The following is an 18868-nucleotide window of genomic DNA, read 5'->3' on the forward strand; positions in this document are numbered from 1 at the left end:
TAAAGTTGCTTGTGAGAATGCTGTACAGGCCCTGGAAGAGTGAACAAAAGTAATGGGAGCTTGTCAGAAAGGCAGAGTGAAGTGAGTGGGGAAGTTTCAGTCTATTCATACAGTAGACTAGAAACTCAGATGTACGCATGCTGTGCGGATGGGCAGTTCACAACGTTTTCAGGGCGATTCTGTAGAACAGCACACTCTAGAACCAAGCAGAGAGCAGTCTACACTAGACCAGGTATTGTACAATGAGACAGTATCAATGACCTCACAGTGAAGGCACCTCTCAGTAGCAGCGATCAGAAGGTGATTGAATCTTACGTTCAGTCGGGGAGAGAGAGGAGTGGGTCCGAGAAAAGTATTTTAAACTTACATAAGAACGACAAAGAGGGGACAACAAGCAGAGCTGGCTAAAGTGAGCTGGGTTCAGTCAGTGGAGACACAGTGGCAGATGTTGATGGGAATCGTTCAGAATACACAGAACAGATACATTCCAATGAGAAAGAAAATTCCCGTGGTTCACTAAATAAACTAAGAGTAGTAACAGACTTAATAAATAAACACATTATTGGGCCAAGATGGATGCCTGGTCAAGAAACTGGACGGAAGATGAAAAACCGCAAAGTGCGGATGAAAGATTAAACTGGACAGAGCAATGAGAGTATGGGATGAAGCCAGCTAGAAATGAAAAACAGTGAGAGTTTCCATAAATATGTATTTTGTAAAGTTAACAAATCTAATATCGGTCCTATAGAAAGTGAGTCTGGAGAATTAGTAATGGAAAACAAAGGAGCCAGAATGAATTAAGTACTGTTTGACCATGTGAAGTTTCCCCTGGTGACTCTGGTCTCCACCCACCTCCCAAAGATGCGTGGGTCGGTGGGCTAGTAGGTGTAACTTGCCCCTTGTGCAAAGATGAGTGGTAGAATCTGGAGACAGATGATAGGTATAGTGTAAGATCTGTGCAAATGGGTCATTGATGACCGGCAGAGACTTCCAAAAGACCCATTTCCATTTTGAGTGACACAGTGACATTCCTCGCTTTTGCTGCCATGTGTTTCTATCTATAAATGGGCAGCTCTTCACCTGCATCTCAAGGGTGTCTGCTGCAAGGATATCTCCCTAGACATACTTCCCTGTTCCACTACTCTGTTCAACTATTGGGAAGAACATTTGGACCGTATCTGTGCCATGAGCTTTTAATCCTGCACTTATCCAGCTTTGCATTTACTCCAGGTACAGACTTGCTGTTCTTGGTTTCCTTCAAAACAAAATTCTCATACTATTAGCTATTCTGCTCCAAAATGGCTGAACCAAATTTCTCATATTAATAGAAGTTTGATGGCTCTGGACCTGTACTAGACTCTTCGCTGGTGTTTAGAAGAATGAGAGGGGAATCTCATTGAAACTCATTGAATATTGAAAGGCCTGATCAGACTGGACGTGGAGAGGATGTTTCCTGTAGTGGGGCAGTCAGAGACCAGAGGGCACAGCCTCAGAATAGAGTGATGTCCCTTTAGAACAGAGATAAGGAGGGATTTCTTTAGCCAGAAGATGGTGAAACTGTGAAATCCATTGACACAGATGGTCATAGAGGCCAGATAATTAGGTATATTTAAAGTGGTGGTTGATAAGTTCTGGATTAGTCAGGGTGTCAAACTTACAGGGAAGAAGCAGTAGAATGGGGTTGAGAGGAAAAATAAATCGGCTAGGATTGAATTTGCAGAGAAGGCACAGTGGACCAAATGGCCTAATTCTGTACCTATGTCTTATGACCTTAAGGTCTTAAGAAAATAAGAGCAGGAATAGTCCTCTCGGCTCCTTGAGCCTATTTCAACATTCAATAAGGTCTTAGCTAATCTGATTGTGACCTCAGCTCTTCGTTCTTCAGTAACATCTCACCACCCTTGCTTGCTTATCGAGAACCTATTTTAGCTCTGCCTTAAAGATATTCACGGACTCTGCTTCCACTGCCCTCGAGGAAGAGAGTTTCAAAGACTCACCACTCACCTTGAGAAAAAAATAACTTGGTCTCATCTCTGTCTTAAAACAGAGAACCTGTTATTTTTAAACAGTGGCCCCTGGTTCCAGATTCTCCCACAGGGAGAAATATCATCTTCACACTGTCCAGACCCTTAGGATGGCTGAGAGCCAGAACTTCATTCAATCTCCTGCCCTCAGCAATAAACAGAGGCTGAGTTCCAATTTCCCTCCGAGGAGCATGTTGCTGATCTTGCAATCCGGAAGCTTAGACTAAAAGTCTGGTGACCATAAATTCACTCTTATCATGGTAATCTGAGAATTTGAAGCACTCTTTATTTAACTCTCAGGAGCTAAGGGGAAAAGTATTGGATTGTTGAAAACAGGTGCACTTAAGGTGGAAGGGAATCAGTCCTTCCTTACTTTGTCTGGCCAACCTGTGGAAATTGTGCCATATTTTTTGGTTTATCTTTTAATTGCTTCCCGAGGGAGCCACTCACTTGGATCAAACAGCCGGTGGTTCAAGAAGGTGGTGCATACGACTCTCTCAGTGCAATGAGGGATGCATTATAAACGGCAATTGGTCCGCAATGCCATATTGGGAAAATGGGAAATCAGTGTGTATGGCTGACGATAAAAGAGTGTAGTTTCTAGATCTAGCCAATGGTACCAACCTTGGCTAATAAACCCTAACTAGTACTCAGAAATGTCAAACACTGACCAGAAGTTGAAAATGCAAACAGGTATTCTCCACTTATGTCAGTTGAGACTAGAACTAGAAGCCATAGGTGAAAGGTGAAAGGACCTGGGGGGGAACTCCTTTACTCAGAGGGTGGTGAGAGTGTGGCCGAACTGCCAGTGGAAGTGATGGTTGCAGGTTTGATTTCAACATTTGAGAGAAATTTGGATGAGAGTGGTATAGGAGGCTATGCTCCAGGTGCAGGTCGATGGGACTAGGCTAAATAACAGTTTGGCATGGACTAGATGGGCTGAAGAGTCTGTTCCTCATCTGTAATGCTCTGTGACTCTATGCCTCTAAAATAGTCTCTTTCTATACTGTAACGTTCTCTCTCTCTGCAGAATTCAGTGAGTAACTAAACTGGACAACTTCTCCAGCGATTAACAAATAAAGCAGATTGCCAAACTTGTGACCCCAGGAAACTGATAATCTACTTTCACATAGTTGTGACTGATAGACTCCTGTCATCAACTCTCTCCGCTCGTTCAGAGTTACTTAATCTTATGTTTATTTCAAGATGAATTATCATTCACTGAAAACAGTTTAATCTCATGTCAGCACTAGTTTGGACAGAGACAGAGTAACGGGATATAATCTTCTTCATTAGAAACAAGACAGAAGTGGTTGTCTGGCTGCTCTAATCTTATCAGGCTTTCGTTATTGGAGATGTATGGAAAAGGAAGAGTGTGGGAAGAAGTTCATGAGGGTTGGTGTTTCTGGAAATAGCAATGCTATTTCAGATTTTTTCTGTGTTGGAAATCCAGTCATTCTGTGGAAGCTGTTGAGATGATAAATATTTCTCTCATCACCACTCCATTCCAAGTTTAACCATGGAATATAGAACATAGAACAGTACAACACAGTTAAGGCCCTTTGTCTCATGATGTTATGCCAATCTTTTAACCTACTCTAAGATCAATTCCTCCTACATGGCCCTCCATTTTTCTATTATCCATGTGTCTAAGATTTTCTTAAGTGCCCCAAATATATCTGCCTGTATTGCCACCCCTAGCAGGGCATCCATGTACCCACCTCTATGTAAAAAGCCTACCTCTGACATCCAACCTATACTTTCCCACAATCACCTTAAGATTCTGCCTCCATGGATTAGCCATGTCCACCCTGGGAGAAAGTCTCTGGCTATCCACTAGATCTATCTCTCTTATCATCTTGTACACCTCTATGAAGCCACCTCTCATCCTCCTTCAGTCCAAAGAGAAAAGCCCGAGTGCACTCAACCTATCCTCATAAAACATGCTCTCCAATCCAGGCAGCACCCCGATAAATCTCCTCTGCACCCTCTTGAAAGCTTCCATGTTCTTTCTATAATGAGGCGATCAGAACTGAACACAATACTCCAAGTGTGGTCTAAGCAGAGTTTTATAGAGTTTAGGGCTTTATGAAATTCAGGAAGTCTCATTTTCCCCAATATTAATGTGTGTGAGATTGTGAACGATTGTATTTCTTTAGAAGGTGACAATAACAAACCGATTTACCATTCTCTGTAACTGTAACCCTATATTCTGCACACAAAATGCTGGATGGAACTCAGCAGGTCGGGCAGCATCTTCTGAGGGAAATGGACAGTCGATGTTTTGGAGTGAGACCCTTCATCAGGACTACCCCATGAATATCCTGCATTCTGTTATTGCTTTTCCTTTGCACCATCTCAAAAAGTATTTATGGGCACCACAGTAGCATGATGCTATTACAGTTCACAATGTCAGAGTTCAGAGTTCAATTCCGGCACCGTCTATATGAGCTCGTACTTCCTCCCCACGAACGTGTGGCTTTTCTCTGAGTCACAGACTTCATAAAAATAGTTATAGACGAGAGTGTCCACACAAAATCATTCAGATTCTTCCCCAACCAAAAGCCCTGGATGAACCATGAGATCCGCAATCAGCTGAGGGCCAAATCAGATACATTCCAGTCTAGCGACCAAGAAAGTTACAAGAGGTCCAGGTATGAACTCCGCAAAGCCATCTCACAGGTGAAGTAGCAAGTCCAGACTAAACTTGATCACTGAAGGATGCTCAATAGGTGTTTCAGGGCTTGAATACTATCACCTCTTACAAAGTTAAAGCAAGCGACATGGGAGACAGCAGGGCTTCGCTTCCAGGTGAGCTCAATGCCTTCTATTCTCACTTTGATCATCAAAACATGGAGAAGACATCCCGAACTCTCACAGTCCTGATGATCCTGTGATTTCAGTCTCTAAGACTGATGTGACAGTATCTTTCAGGAGGGTGGGCTCACAGAAAGCATCCGGCCCAGATGGGGCACCTGGCCAGGTACTAAAGACCTGGAGTGTTCACTGAGATCTTTAACCTCTCACTTCGACAGTCTGAGGTATCCATATGTTTCGAGTAGGCTCCAATTATACTGGTGCCTAAGAATAATGTAGCAACCTACCTCAATTGACAATGACCCAGTAACACTTACATCCACTGTGATAAAGTGTTTTGAGAAATTGGTGATGAACCATATCAAGTCCTACCTGAGAAGCAACTTGGATCTGCTCCATTTTGCCTACCAACAGAACAGGTCAACAGCAGATGCCATTTCATTGGCTCTTCACTCAACCCTGGAACATCTGGACAGCAGGATTTATCAACTACAGCTCGGCGTTCAATACTACCACCCCCTCAAAACTAATCAATAAGTTTCAAGACCTTGGCCTTAATACCTCCTTGTGCAATTGGATCCTTAATTTCCTCACTTGCAGACTCCAGTCAGTTTGGATTGGCAACAACATCTCCTCCACAATCTCCATCAGCACAGGTGCACCACAAGGATCTGTGCATTTAGCCCCCTGCTCTACTCACTCTACACTTATGACGTGGCTGAGCACATCTCCAATGCCATATTCAAGTTTGCTGACAACACCAGTGTTGTTGGCTGAATCAAAGTTGGCGACGAAGGAGGGAGATTCAAAATCCAGCTGAGTAGTGCCACAACATCAGTACAGTAGTAGAGCTACTAGGACTTGATATTTCAACCCCTATGATAAGTCGGCACTCACGATGTTGGCAGTGGGTTTGGAGTGGCGACGAGAGTAGGTACCTCATCGGGGTCATCAGGTGGGCACCCTCCTACTTTGACGTTGTGTTGATAAGCCCACGGTGTCTCCAGAGGGCTCAACCGTACTACCTGGTGTCCCAGATACACCCCCCTCAGTTCCATACCCTCCTGTCTTCATCTTGCAGCCCAGTTGTTGTCTTTCCTTTTAATCCAAATCCAGTTACTGCTTTTGTCTGCTGCATTTGACAAGGACTTGTTTGCTCATTGGAGTGAATAACCCCTCAGCCCCATCTTCTTCAATAGACTGGTTGCAGATGTAGCCACGAATCCCCTGCATCCCACTTCTACAGGGAAAATCTTGGTCTTCCAGCCGTTCTGAGCAGCTTCAGTTGCCAGTTCAGAGTACTTGGTCTTTTTCTTCTCATAAGCTTCTTCAACGCCATCTTCCCATGGTACTGTCAATTCCACAACATATGCCAGCTTGGCTGTTGTGGACCACAGGACTATGTCTGGCCGGAGTGTTGTAGCCACAATGTCTGGGGGAAACTCTTACTCAATCTCAGCAAGACCAAGGAGCCGATTCTTGACTTCAGGAGGAGGAAACTGGAGGTTCATGAGCCACTCCTTATCGGTGGAGCAGAGTTGGAGAGGGTCAGCAATTTGAAATTCCTTGGGGTTATCATTTCAGACGCCCTGTCCTGGGACCAGCAAGTAAGTGAAATTTTGAAGAAAGCACAGCAGCGCCTCTACTTGCTTAGAAGTTTGCGAAGATTCGGCATGTCATCCAAAACTTCTATTGATGTGTGCTGGAGAATCTATTGACAGGCTGCATTATACTATAACACTATATTCTGCAGCAACACACACAAGATGCTGGAGGAACTCAGCAGGTCAGGCAGCACCAATGGAGGGAAACGAACAGTTGATAGTTTGGGTTGAAACCCTTCATCAGGACTATCCCATGAATATTCTGCATTCTCTTACTACTTTTCCTTTGTACCACATCAAAGTACTTAACGTTTCTGAATGATCTATATGGATGGCTTGCAAAGCCAAGCTTTTCACTGTATTCCAGTACAAAGTGACAATAAAAAAACAATATCCATACTAGAAGTACTGACGATGAGCAAACCGTTTCTCAGTGTGGCAGCCATTTTGGAAAATGCAAATAATCTGCAAAACATTCCAGCCACCTAGCCAATCATGTCCAAAGGTTGTTTCAATGTGACACTGAGAGTTTACAAGAGCAGGCGTGGTCTAAGTCTCCTTACCTTCCTGTCAGGAGCTGAGGTGCGATTGAACCATCCCTCACAGTTGCAGTGTATCGTGATCCTGAAAGGATTCCTGAGTGGACAGGATACCGAATAGCTATAGGATAGACAGTGTAGTAAGCGGGGATCTTTGGAGCTCTCTACCCCGCAGGGATGTGGGTATTTAAGGAGCAGAATCAGAATCAGAGTCCCGTTTATTATCACCACCACATTGTGAAATGTATTTTCTTGTGGCAGCAGTACAGTGCAAGACATAAAACAATTACTATATCACAATAAATATAAATAAATAAATAAATAAATAAATAGTGCAAAATAGGATAGTGAGGTAGTGTTCATGGTCTATTCAGAAATTTAATGGCAGAGGGGAAGAAGCTATTCCTAAAACATCGAGTGTGCGTCTCCAGGCTCCTGAACCTCTTCCCTGATAACAGTAATGAGAAGAGGGAATGTCCCGGATGATAAGGATCCTTAATGATGGATGTCTCCTTCTTGAGGCACCGGCATTTGAAGATGTCCTTGATGGTGGGGTGGCTTTTGCCCCTGATGGAGCTGGATGAGTCTATAACCTTCTACAGCATTTTTTCAATCTTGTGCATTGGACCCTCCATACCAGACAGTGATGCAATCAGTTAAAATGCTCTCTGTTGTACATCTTTGCAAAATTTGTAAAGGTCTTTGGTGACAAACCAAATCTCCTCAAGCTCCTGATGAAGTGGAGCCACTGGTGTGCCTTCTTCATGATTGCATCAACATGTTGGGCCCAGGTTAGATCTTCTGAGATGTTCATACCCAGGAACTTGAATACGCTCACACTTTCCACCACTGCCACATGGTAGAAAATATATTTGTGAAGGGTTGGAGGATTGAAGGGTCAGAGTAACTGACACAGAAAAGGGGGAGATCTGGGGCAGATCAGCCAAGATCATATTGGAAGATGGGGGAGAGTTGATGGGCAGAGGGGCTTCTATCTTCTTGGTGCTTATGTTACTCTGGGATGGATGAATCTACAAGGGCAACCCCACCTGATCTGTTGGTCACTCCAGAGCCACATTTCAGCCTCTTCATCCAATAAAGAAAAACCTGAGGAGTGAGTGGATGGAAGGCTTTACAACTGCTGCTGGGGTGGATGTAGAAATGATATCACTGATTGCAGATGTTTCCAAATCTGGGAGCGATCAATAACAGCCAGGGATAAGTCCAGTAAGCAATCAGAAGGAAGTTACTTACCAGAGGAAAGGTCAGAATGTGGAAAGCACTGCCACAGAGAGTGTTTGAGGTGAAGAGTATTTAAGAAGAACACAAGAGAAGGACATGGTGATGGAGTGAGATGAAGTAGGCTATCATTAGGCTTATATGGAGCATAAACACTAACTTTTTGGGCTAATTGACTTTTTCTTTTGCGCACTCACTTAGTAATAGGTAACTGTATGCTATTCATATAGATAATTTCATCACATCGGTACATTGAGGTAGTACAAGGGAAAACGAATAAAGAATGCAGAATATAACATTCCATTTACCAAGAAAGTGCCGTGCAGGTAGACAGATGCCATGATGAGCTAGACTGGGAGGTCAAGAGTCCATCTTTATCTGACAGGAGGTTCATTCAAGAGACTTGTAGCAGTGGGATGGAAGCTGGTGGTCCGAGTTTTCACACATTTGTACCGTCTGCCTGATGGGAGGGAGAGAAGGGAGGATGTCTGCATTGGAAGGGGTCCTTGATTATGTTGGCTGCGAGCTGTAGACAGAGTCCACAGTGGGAAGTCTGGTCTCAGTGATGTGCTGAGCTGTGCCCACAACTCTCTGCAGTTTCTTGTGGTCACAGGCAGAGTGGTTATTGTACCAACCTGTGATGCATCTGGATAGGATGGTACACCTATAATTCATGAGCTTCACGGGGACATTCTGGCCTTCTGTGGAAGTAGAGGTATGGGTGGGTTTGGCCATGACATCTACTTTGTTGGATCAGAACAAGCTCTTGGTGATATTTACACCAACTGGTGATACTTGCATCAACAACCATCTCAGTCTGAAGATGTGCTGGGGGCAGCCCGCAAGTGTCACCCAGCTTCTGGCAGCAACACCTTACTAACCCTAACTAGTGTGTCTTTGGAATGTGGCAGGAAAATGGAGGATAGCCACATGGACTTAAGAACCATTGGTCTATACGGGTGTTGTGCTGAACCTTGCTTCCTGAAGCCAATAACCAGCTCTTTATTTTTGCTGACATTGAGGGAAAGGTTGTTGTCATGACACCACATCATTAGGCACGATATCTCCTTGTACTCCAACTCAGATCCAGCTATGTCATCTGAACTATAATGTCTGTCCTCAGCTGACTTACGGACAGCTTCCACCGACAAGGCCTTCCCCAAGCAGCTGAGTGAGTGACGATGGGGTCTCACCACCACAGAAGCCATCTGTCAGACCACATGGTCCCTTTTCAGCGATGCATTTAGCAAGCAAAAGTGGAGTGGTTTTGACAGACAGCACCTTTGCTGGATTCTTATTACCACCATCGGGGAAGAGGCACAGGAGCCTGACGACACACACACAACATTTTCGCATCATCTTCTTCCCTTCTACCATCCTATTTCTGAATGGTTCATGAACCCATGGACGTGACCTCGCTGTTCCTCTTTTCCACTGTTTATTTATTTATTTATTTATCGCAGCTTATGATAATTTTTTGTGTCCTGCACTGTACCGCTGCCAGAAAGCAACAAATATCACAACACATGTCAGAGATAACAAACCTGATTTTTGATTCTGAGAGACAGCAGAGACTCTGCAGGATTGGGAAATTGAATGAACGACAACCCTTTCCATTTATGTTGACAATGAGCCAGATGTTAGGAGGATCACAAATCCGCAGACGTGATCTCCACTGTCTCCTTCAATTTCTCAGCATAGCTCTGGCACTCAGGCTGTGGCACGTCTTACCGCGCAGACTGCACTCCTTCAAGAGGGGACTTACCTCAGATCGGGTGATGTTCGGCATTGGGATGCGTGTGTCAGCTTGACTGGAGCTGATGTGACGCTATTGACAAGGCCCATACCATTCCTGCCCAGCTTTCCTCAGGAAACATCTACACACAGTCTATGTATTCAATCAGGTTTGCTTGCAATGATAGAAAAGTATGAAAATTTGCATTTATGCCACACCTTTAAGAATCTCTGCAGGCAATGAAATACTTAGGAAGTGTTGCAACGTGCAGAACATAGTAGCCATTTTATCAAGGATCATCTTTGTTTACCATATGCATTTACTTGTGTTAGGAATTTGCTGTAATGCATTGGCCAATTTGTGATGTGCAACAAAAAATGACAATCAAGGAAATGAATAAAGAATGATATACAAATTAAAGTTAGAGGTTGAAGTACAGATACGGAATAAAACGAACATAAATATTTGACTCTATGACCCTAAGTGAGTTAGAATGAATCTGTTTCTTTCAAGAATCATATAATTATATAGCACACAAGTGGACCCTATGGCCTATTTTAATTATTCTGTCATGGTTATACAGTAAATGATGGTTATACCCTCAGGAGCATTGATGTAACAAGGGATCTTGTAGTGCAAATGCATAACTCTCTGAGGGGCAACAAGTAGATGAATGGTAAGGAAGCATGTGGCATGCTTGTCCTCATCAATTGGGCATTGAGTATAAAAGTTGAGAAGTCATTTTGCAGCTGTATAAAACTCTGGCTAGACCGCAGTACTGGTTACCTCATTACAGGAAGGATGTGAAAACATTGGAGAAGCTGCAGAAAGAGATAGACCTGGAGTAGAGAGTATTAGCTAAGAGGAGAGGCTGGACCAACTTGGATTGTTTTCTCTGGAGCATCAGCAGTTGAGGGGGCAGCCTGATAGGAGTTGATAAAATCATGAGAGACATACAGTACTGAGCAAAAGTCTTTGGCACATATATTTAGGTAGGGTGCCTAAGACTTGTGTAGCTCTGTGTTAGTCAACGTGGATCAGAAAGTAAGTTTGTCAGTCTGGTGGGAACAAAGGATGTTGGGAATGGCGAGAGTGGAGCGCCCTGGGAGGGGTGTGGGGCAGGTGGCAGAGAAGGAGTGCTAGAGGCAGGGGGTGGAGTGGGTGCAGACACACCCAGCCCTGAGACACCAGGCAAGGTAATTTGATTCCAAACAATTGGTTTATTGATCTTTATAGAATGAACCTCTGGTGCTTCCCACCCCCAGCCCCTCTCCCTTCCACTTTTCCCAACCATGCTTCCCCTCTCCCTGTCCCCTTCCCACTCTCAGTCCACAATAGAGACCCATATCAGAATCAGGTTTCTCATCACTCACATATGTCATGAAATTTGGTTTTTTTTGTGGCAGCAATACAAGGCAATACATAAAATTACTGTGCAATAGTCTTAGGCACCCTAGCTATATATGAGCCCAAGACTTCTGCACAGTTAGATAGTCAAAGTCTTTTTTCCCAGGTGGAAATGTCAAATACTACAGGGAGTAGGTTTAAGGTCAGAGAGGTAAGTTTAAAGGGAGTTTACAAGGCAGAGTGGAACCTGGAATGGGCTGCCAAGGGACATGGTAGGAGTAGATACAATCGCAATGTTTAAGAGGCATCTAGACAAACACATGAGGAGGCAGGGGATGGAGGGAGAGGAATCATGTGCAGGCAGATGGGATTAGTTTGAATTGGCATCGTGGTCAGCAGACCAGTGGGCTGAAGGGACTGTTCCTGTGCTGCACTGTATTTCTTATCTGCTTGAATGTTCTGTCTAATTAGCTCCATTCCCATTGGTTCGCTCACCAAAGCTTTAAGTACTTCACAATTTTCCTTCTGCAAGTCACTAATAAATCCTCTTGAAATGCCTGTCAGGTTCCAGAGCACAGCTACCACGCTGATTTTTTTTCAATCCAGGCCATGTTTGTATATATCTGTTCAATCAATAAAGTTGCTTTTGGAGGGGGAAGGACAAAGGTGACACTGTCTCAGTGCAGCAATTCATTATTTTCTTTGAGTGTATTGCTCTAAATAAAATATTGTCCTGAGGTGTGGTGTGGGTCTGCGTGATCTCGGTCCCACAAAGGAGGCTGCAGCTACCAACCTCGTCCATTAGAGGGTGCTCTGAGCATAGATTTTGAAAGTGTGCCCCAGTGAACGCTATCAGGCAGCTGCCAAAAGGCTTGCAGGAATTTGCCAAACATCCTTTGATTTAGTCTTTGTGTAGGCTTGCCCAGGCTCTGTGTTTCCCTTCCTGAACTTCTCTCCTAATGTAAAACCTACTACTCTGACCAAGGTCCTGGTCCCCAATGTGGCTCAGTGCCAAGTTCTGTCTGACAATTCGTCTTGTACATTTCAGTTTAAACAATATCAAGTTTATTTAACATATGATGTACATGTATGTAACATATATAATCATATAATGTAGAAAGAAATGAGACGATGTTTCTCCGAACCAGGGAGTAAAGCATAGTACACATAACACATGATAACTTACGAAGGTAAAGGTAAAATCTACAGATGAATCACGTGTAAATAACAAACTAAAATGCATGAATTAAATACTGTAAGGTACGAAACAGATTACTTAGTGCCATTTCGAATACGATGCAGCAGGAACTTCAGAAGCTAAATGGCCTGAGGGAAGAAACTGCTTCCCACCCTGACCATTGTTTTGATGCAACGTAGTCTCCTGCCTGATGGTAGAAAGTCAAAGAGGATGTTGGATCCTTCATACTAATAATATTTCTGTACGCAGCACTCCTGATAAATGTCCCTGATACATGGTAGGGAGACCCCTATGATCCTCTCAGCTGTTCTCACAGTCCTTTTGTGGTGACATTTGGTCTGATGTTCGACTGCTCCTATATCAGATGGAGATGCAACTTGTCAGGATGCTCTCAATGGTGCTCCTGTAAAACACAGTTACGATGTGGGTGGGGAGGCACCTTGCTTGCCTCAGTCTTCTTAGGAAGTGGAGGTGCTGCAGTGTCTTTTTGTTCAGGTGAAGTCATCTGTGACGTGAACTCACAGGAATTTGTCAGACTTAACTCTGCCGAGGATGAGCCATATGCATTTTCAGGGGGTGATGGTTCATTGGCACCTTCCTGAAGTCCACAATGATTTCCTTAGTCTTCTCCAAGGAAATATGTCATTGAATCACTAAGGGAACTGGCTTGAAGAGTTACTAAGGGCAAGAAGAATAAAAGTGTAGGTAGTTTTCTAAGTGGGGTGGGAATTTAGAAATCATTGATGCAAAGAGGCCTGGGAATCCTAGAGCAGGATCCTCTAATTTACAGGTTGAATAAGGAAAATAAGTGAGTAAGTAAGCATTCATTTCAAGAGAGCCAGGATGTACTGCTGATGTGTTATTAAGCATTGGTCAGACTGCATTTGGAACACTGAGCAATTTTGGGCCCCACATCTATGGAAAGATGTGCTGGCCCTGGAGAGGGTCCAGAGGAAGTTCTCAAGAATGATCCCAGGAATGAAAGGGTTAATGAATGAGGAGTGTTTGATGTCTTTATGCCTTTACATGTTGGAATTCAGAAGGACAAAGAAGAATCTCATTGAGACCAGATACTTAAAAAAGGTCTGGTTAAAGTGGATGTGGAAAGAGTAGGAGAGTGTTGGATCTGAGGAGACAGCCTCAGAATAAAGGGACTTCTCTTTAAAACGGAGTGAAGAGGATTTGCATCAACCAGAGGATGGTGGATCATCCAGTTCTTTGCCACGGAGGGCTGTGGAAGTCAAGTCATTGGGTAGATTTAAGGCAGAGATTGTACCTAGACGTACTGAAAAGGCTCGTCTTACACACTGTCCATACCGATCAAATCATCACACTGCACTGAGCTAGAACAAGGGAAAACAATAACGATGCAGAATAAAGTGCAAGAGCTACTGAGAAAGTCCAGTGCAGGTAAACAATAAAGTGCAAGATCCTAATGAGGGAGATTGTGAGGCCAAGAGTCCATCTTACTGTACAAAAGGTCTGTTCAAAAGAATAATAACAATGAGTCTTTGGTAATTAACAAGGGGGTTAAGGATTATAGGGAGAGGGCAGGAGAATAGGGTTGAGAAAAAAAATCAGCCATGATGGAAAAGCAGAGCAGACCCAATGGGCCAAATGGCTTCATTCTGCTCCTATGTCTTACGGTCTTATTACAACAGGAGCAAAGATCACAGATAAATAAGCAGCACATACAAAATGCTGAAGGAACTCAACAGGCCAGGCAGCGTCTATGGAAAAAAGCACAGTTGACGTTTCAGGCCGAGATCCTTCGACAGGACTGGAGAAAAAAGGCTGAGGAGTAGATTTGAAAGGTGGGGAAGGGAGAGAGAGAAACGCTAGGTGACAGGTGAAACTTGGAGGGGGAGGGATGAAGCAAAGAGCTGGGAAGTTGACTAGTGAAAGAGACAGAAGGCCATGGAAGAAAGAAAAACGGGGCAAGAGGAGCACCAGAGGGAAACAATGGGCAGGCAAGGAGATAAGGTGAGAGAGGGACAAGGGGATGGGAAATGGTGAAGGGGAGGGGGCATTACTGGAAGTTTGAGAAATCGATGTTTATGCCATCAGGTTGGAGGCTACCCAAATGGAATACAAGGTGCTGTTCCTCCAACCTGAGTGTGGCCTCATCACGGCAGTGGAGGAGGCCATGGACTGACATGTCGGAATGGGAATGGGAAGTGGAATTAAAATGGGTGGCCACTGGGAGATTCCACTTTTTCTGGCGGACAGAACATAGATATTCAGCGAAGCAGTCTGTTAATCTACATCGGGCCAAACTGATATGCAAGAGGCCACACCAGGAGCACCGGACACAGTAGATGACCCCAACAGACTCACAGGTGAAGTGTCGCCTCACCTGGAAGGACTGTTTGGGCCCCTGAACAGTAGTGAGGGAGGAGGTGTAGGGACAGGTGGAGCACTTGTTCTGCTTACAAGGGTAAGTGCCAGGAGGGAGATAGGTGAGGAGGGACGTATGGATAAAGGAGTTGCAGAAAGCAGAAAGTATGGTGGGGGAATATGTGCTTGGTGGTGGGATCCCATTGGAGATTTTGGAAGTTATGGAGAATTATGTGCTGGATGCAGAGGCTGGTGGGGTGGCAGGAGGATGGGGTAAGAACAGACATGTGTGAAATGGAAGAGATGCGGTTGAAGGCAGCATTGATGGTGGAGGAGGGGAAGCCCCTTTCTTTGAAAAAGGAGGACATCTCCTTCGTTCTAGAATGAAAAGCCTCAGCCTGAGAGCAGATGCAGTGGAGATGGAGGAATTGAGAGAAGGAGGTGGCATTTTTACAAGTAGCAGGGTTGGATGAGTTATAGTCCAGGTAGCTGTGAGAGTCCGTTGGTTTATAATAAGCAATTGGTGGATAAGCTGTCTCCAGAGATAGAGACAGAGAGATCGAGAAAGGGAAGGGGATAGAGGTGTGGGAAATGGACCAGGTGGATTTGAGGGCAGGATGGAAGTTGGCGGCAAAGTTGATGAAGTTGACGAGTTCAGCACGGGTGCAGGAAGCAGCATCAATGCAGTCGTCGATGTGGCGCAGGAAAAGTGCGGGCTGGTCACCAGTGTAGGCTTGGAACATGGACTGTTCCATGTAGCCAACAAACAGGCAGGTATAGCTGGGACCCAAGTGAATGCCCATGGCTACATCTTTTGTAGGAAAAAGTGGGAGGAGCCAAAGGAGAAATTAATTAGAGTGAGGGCAAGTTTCCACTAGGCAGAGGAGAGTGGTGGTGGAGGGGAACTGGTTGGATCTGGTGTCCAGAAAGAAACGGAGAGCTTTGAGGCCTTCCTGGTGGGGCATGGAGGCCTACAGGGTCTGGACATTCATATGAAAAATAAGATGATAGGGACCAAGGAACCTGAAGTCATTAAAAAGATCCAGAGCATGTGAAGTGTCACGGATGTAGGTAGAAAGGGATTGAACCAGGGGGATAAAACAGAGTCGAGGCATGCAGACGTGAGTTCAGTGGGTCAGGAACAAGCTGAGATAAAGGGTCTACCTGGACAAGCAGGTTTGTGGATCTTGGGTAGGACATAGAAACAGGAAGTGTGGGGTGTGGAAACTATGAGGTTGGTGGCGGTGGATGGGAGATCCCCAGAGGTAATAAGGTTGGTGATGGTGTGGGCGACAATGGCCTAGTGTTCCTTAGTGGCATCCTGTTCGAGGCGTAAGAGGAGGTGGCTGAGTGGTGGCCTCAGCATGTAGACGTCAGTACACCAGACTACTGCAGCACCCTCCTTACCTGTGGGTTTGATGGTGAAGTTAGGGTTGGTGTGGAGAGCCGAGCATTCAGAAGGAGTGAGGTTGGAATTGGAGAGAGGAGTGTTGAAGTCTAGACGGTTGGTGTCTCGTCAGCAGTTGCAATGAAAAGGTGCAGAGCAGGCAGAAGACCAGGGCATGGTGTCCTGGAAGCAGAGAAGGGTTGAAGGATCATCGATGCGGGGTGGAGTTCTTGCCAAAGACAGACTGGGAGACGGAAGCGGCGTTAGAAGAGCTCAGTGTCATGGTGGGCGTGGGAGACAAAGGTGAGGCCCTTACTGAGGACAGAATGTTCTGCCTCAGAGAGGGGATAGACGAGAGCTGGGATCGGAGGGGCGGTGGGAGGGAGGGGGTTGGTAGTGTTAGAGGACAAGGGAAGGAGGTTTGGGGTATTCAGGGACGGTGGCGTGAGATGAAGATGGAGTCTCCGAGGGCCCTGGAGATGCGGTGGGACCTGAGAGACAGACAGGATTGTGGAGTGGTGGTGGGGGTTCCAGAGGCAGCGCGTCAAGTCCCAGGCTGGAGCCGGAGTTGGAGGCTGCACAATCGGCACTTTGAAGGCGTGCGGGGTCGCTGGAGCCCGGGAGCTGAATCCGCTCCGGATTGTTGGAGCCGTTGAGGTCGGTAGCAGGGATCGCGGTCTGGAGACGCCGGGACGATTTTCCCATCCTTGTAGGACGTGAGAAAGTCAAAGAACCGGCGGAGGACAAAGTAACGGACAGGTCCCTTACTGGCGGCGGAGAGATTCCCGGAGTGTGGAAGTGACTGGGAGAGGGACGCCAGGTACCTCCTCGTGCCGGAAAGCATGGCATGTAGAACGCGGTGGGCGAAGCGGTCAATGGAAAGTGAGTACCTGGGGTCCGAATCGACGAGCTCGGAACCGAATCTGGAAAGCATGTGGTAGAAACTGGCGGCGAAGACGTGTTCCCAGGAAAGATGTACATAGCAGTGGGTAGCAGGTCTCAGAGTGCAATAGCTTGGTCAAAGATTTGGAGAATAAATGAAAGGGTTCTCAAATGTCAGATTAACTCAACAGCAGGTAATGAACTCAGTGGCTACAAATTCAGCTGGGAAATGGTACAGGTTGACTCCCACAGGTCCCAATCGTTCTGGATTTGTGCAGTGCCAGATTAGTGATTTTGCCAACTCACAGGTGGTTAGGTTAATTGGTAGTTTTGTCAGCATTGTAGACTTCATCAGAAACTAACTTAGCAAACTCATCAAGCACAGCCAGTAGCTTCCTTATCTGCTGACCGTTTTTCACCACACTGCATGAAATTTTATGCCATGTCACTGTTTGTGTCATAAGGGGGGCATTGGGACTGGACCCAAATGCAGGACACAGACACTGAAGTACTAGGAACAGGATGGGACAGGTCACAGACAAGGCTAGGGAAGCAGGACCAAGATGAGGGACTGGGAACAAGGCGCCTGGGGTGGACTCCGAGCACGAGACTGGACAAGGACCCAGAACCTGAGTCTTGACCTAGGAACTGTACATCAACATAGAGCCAGGACTTCTCCTTTGACAAGCCGGGACTCAACTTTCACTCCACACCAAGGTGGGGCAGGACCATCTGTCAGGTAACAGCAGAACAGCCTGACTTACCCAGCAAAGGCAAAGACAAGACAAGACAGATTCCCCCCACCCCCCCACAATGCAACAGCAGAACACTCTGATTTACCCCACAGAGGCAAGGACTAGACAAGACAGATCATCCCACAGGGCAACTCCAGAACACTGACTTACCCCACAGGGCAAGGACAGGAAGAGCCAAACACCAAAGAACAACAGACAGTTCCATCTCTTCATTAGGGTTGTTCCAAGTCACAGTCACAGCCAGCAGCCTTGGCTGGCTACAGAAACAACCGGATCCCTACCTAGCTCAGAGTGGCTGACAGCCACCCAGCTGGCCCGGGAAACAGCCAAATCCATACCACAATGAGAGCTCTGACCACTGACAGCAAGGCTCCCAGAAGCAATGGTTCTCCAGCTCAGCCTAAAGATGGCAAGTGGCCATTCTAGCCCCCAGGGAACCTTGACAAGACAACCCCCCCCCCCCCCCCCCCAACCACACTCAATCCCAGGGCCACTTATATTCCCAGCCCCAGGATGAGCATCAGGTGCTTATGGTTGAGTCCAATCGAAACAAGGGACAGCCGGAGGACCCGGAGTCCGGAGTCCACGGACCAGACCATGAACCAGAATGCAGACTTCGGACCGGACCATGACGGTTTGAAACGCTGAAGCCACCCTTCACTGTAATCATATTGATAATCCAGTCCTAATTCTTCATGAGATAACTTCGCTTGTTCCTTCACCATCTCTCCTGACAGTTCTACGCCTTCGCTGGCACGGAGTTTAAACCACTTTCTGAGAACTTTATCTAGTTGTGAACATCTTGCATTGTTTTCCTTGTGCACTGCCAGCGAAGGTGGTGGAGACGGATACAATAGAGTTTTTTAAGAGACTCTTAGATAGGTGCATGGAGCTTAGAAAAATAGAAGGCTATGCACTAGGGTAATTCTAGGCAGTCTCTAGAGTAGGTTACATGGTCGGCACAACATTGTGGGCCGAAGGGCCTGTGATGTGCTGTAGATTTC

At 45.8% G+C, this 18868-nt stretch overlaps 1 protein-coding gene across 3 annotated transcripts in view; it reads left to right on the forward strand.

Moving 5' to 3' along the window:
• LOC140741218 (activin receptor type-1-like) overlaps positions 1-18868 on the forward strand; it is a 109691-nt gene that overhangs the window by 72121 nt on the left and 18702 nt on the right. The gene's annotated exons all lie outside the window — the stretch shown is intronic.

Source organism: Hemitrygon akajei, chromosome 18 (genome assembly GCF_048418815.1).
Source record: "Hemitrygon akajei chromosome 18, sHemAka1.3, whole genome shotgun sequence".
In the NCBI taxonomy this organism is placed as follows: Eukaryota; Metazoa; Chordata; class Chondrichthyes; order Myliobatiformes; family Dasyatidae; genus Hemitrygon; species Hemitrygon akajei.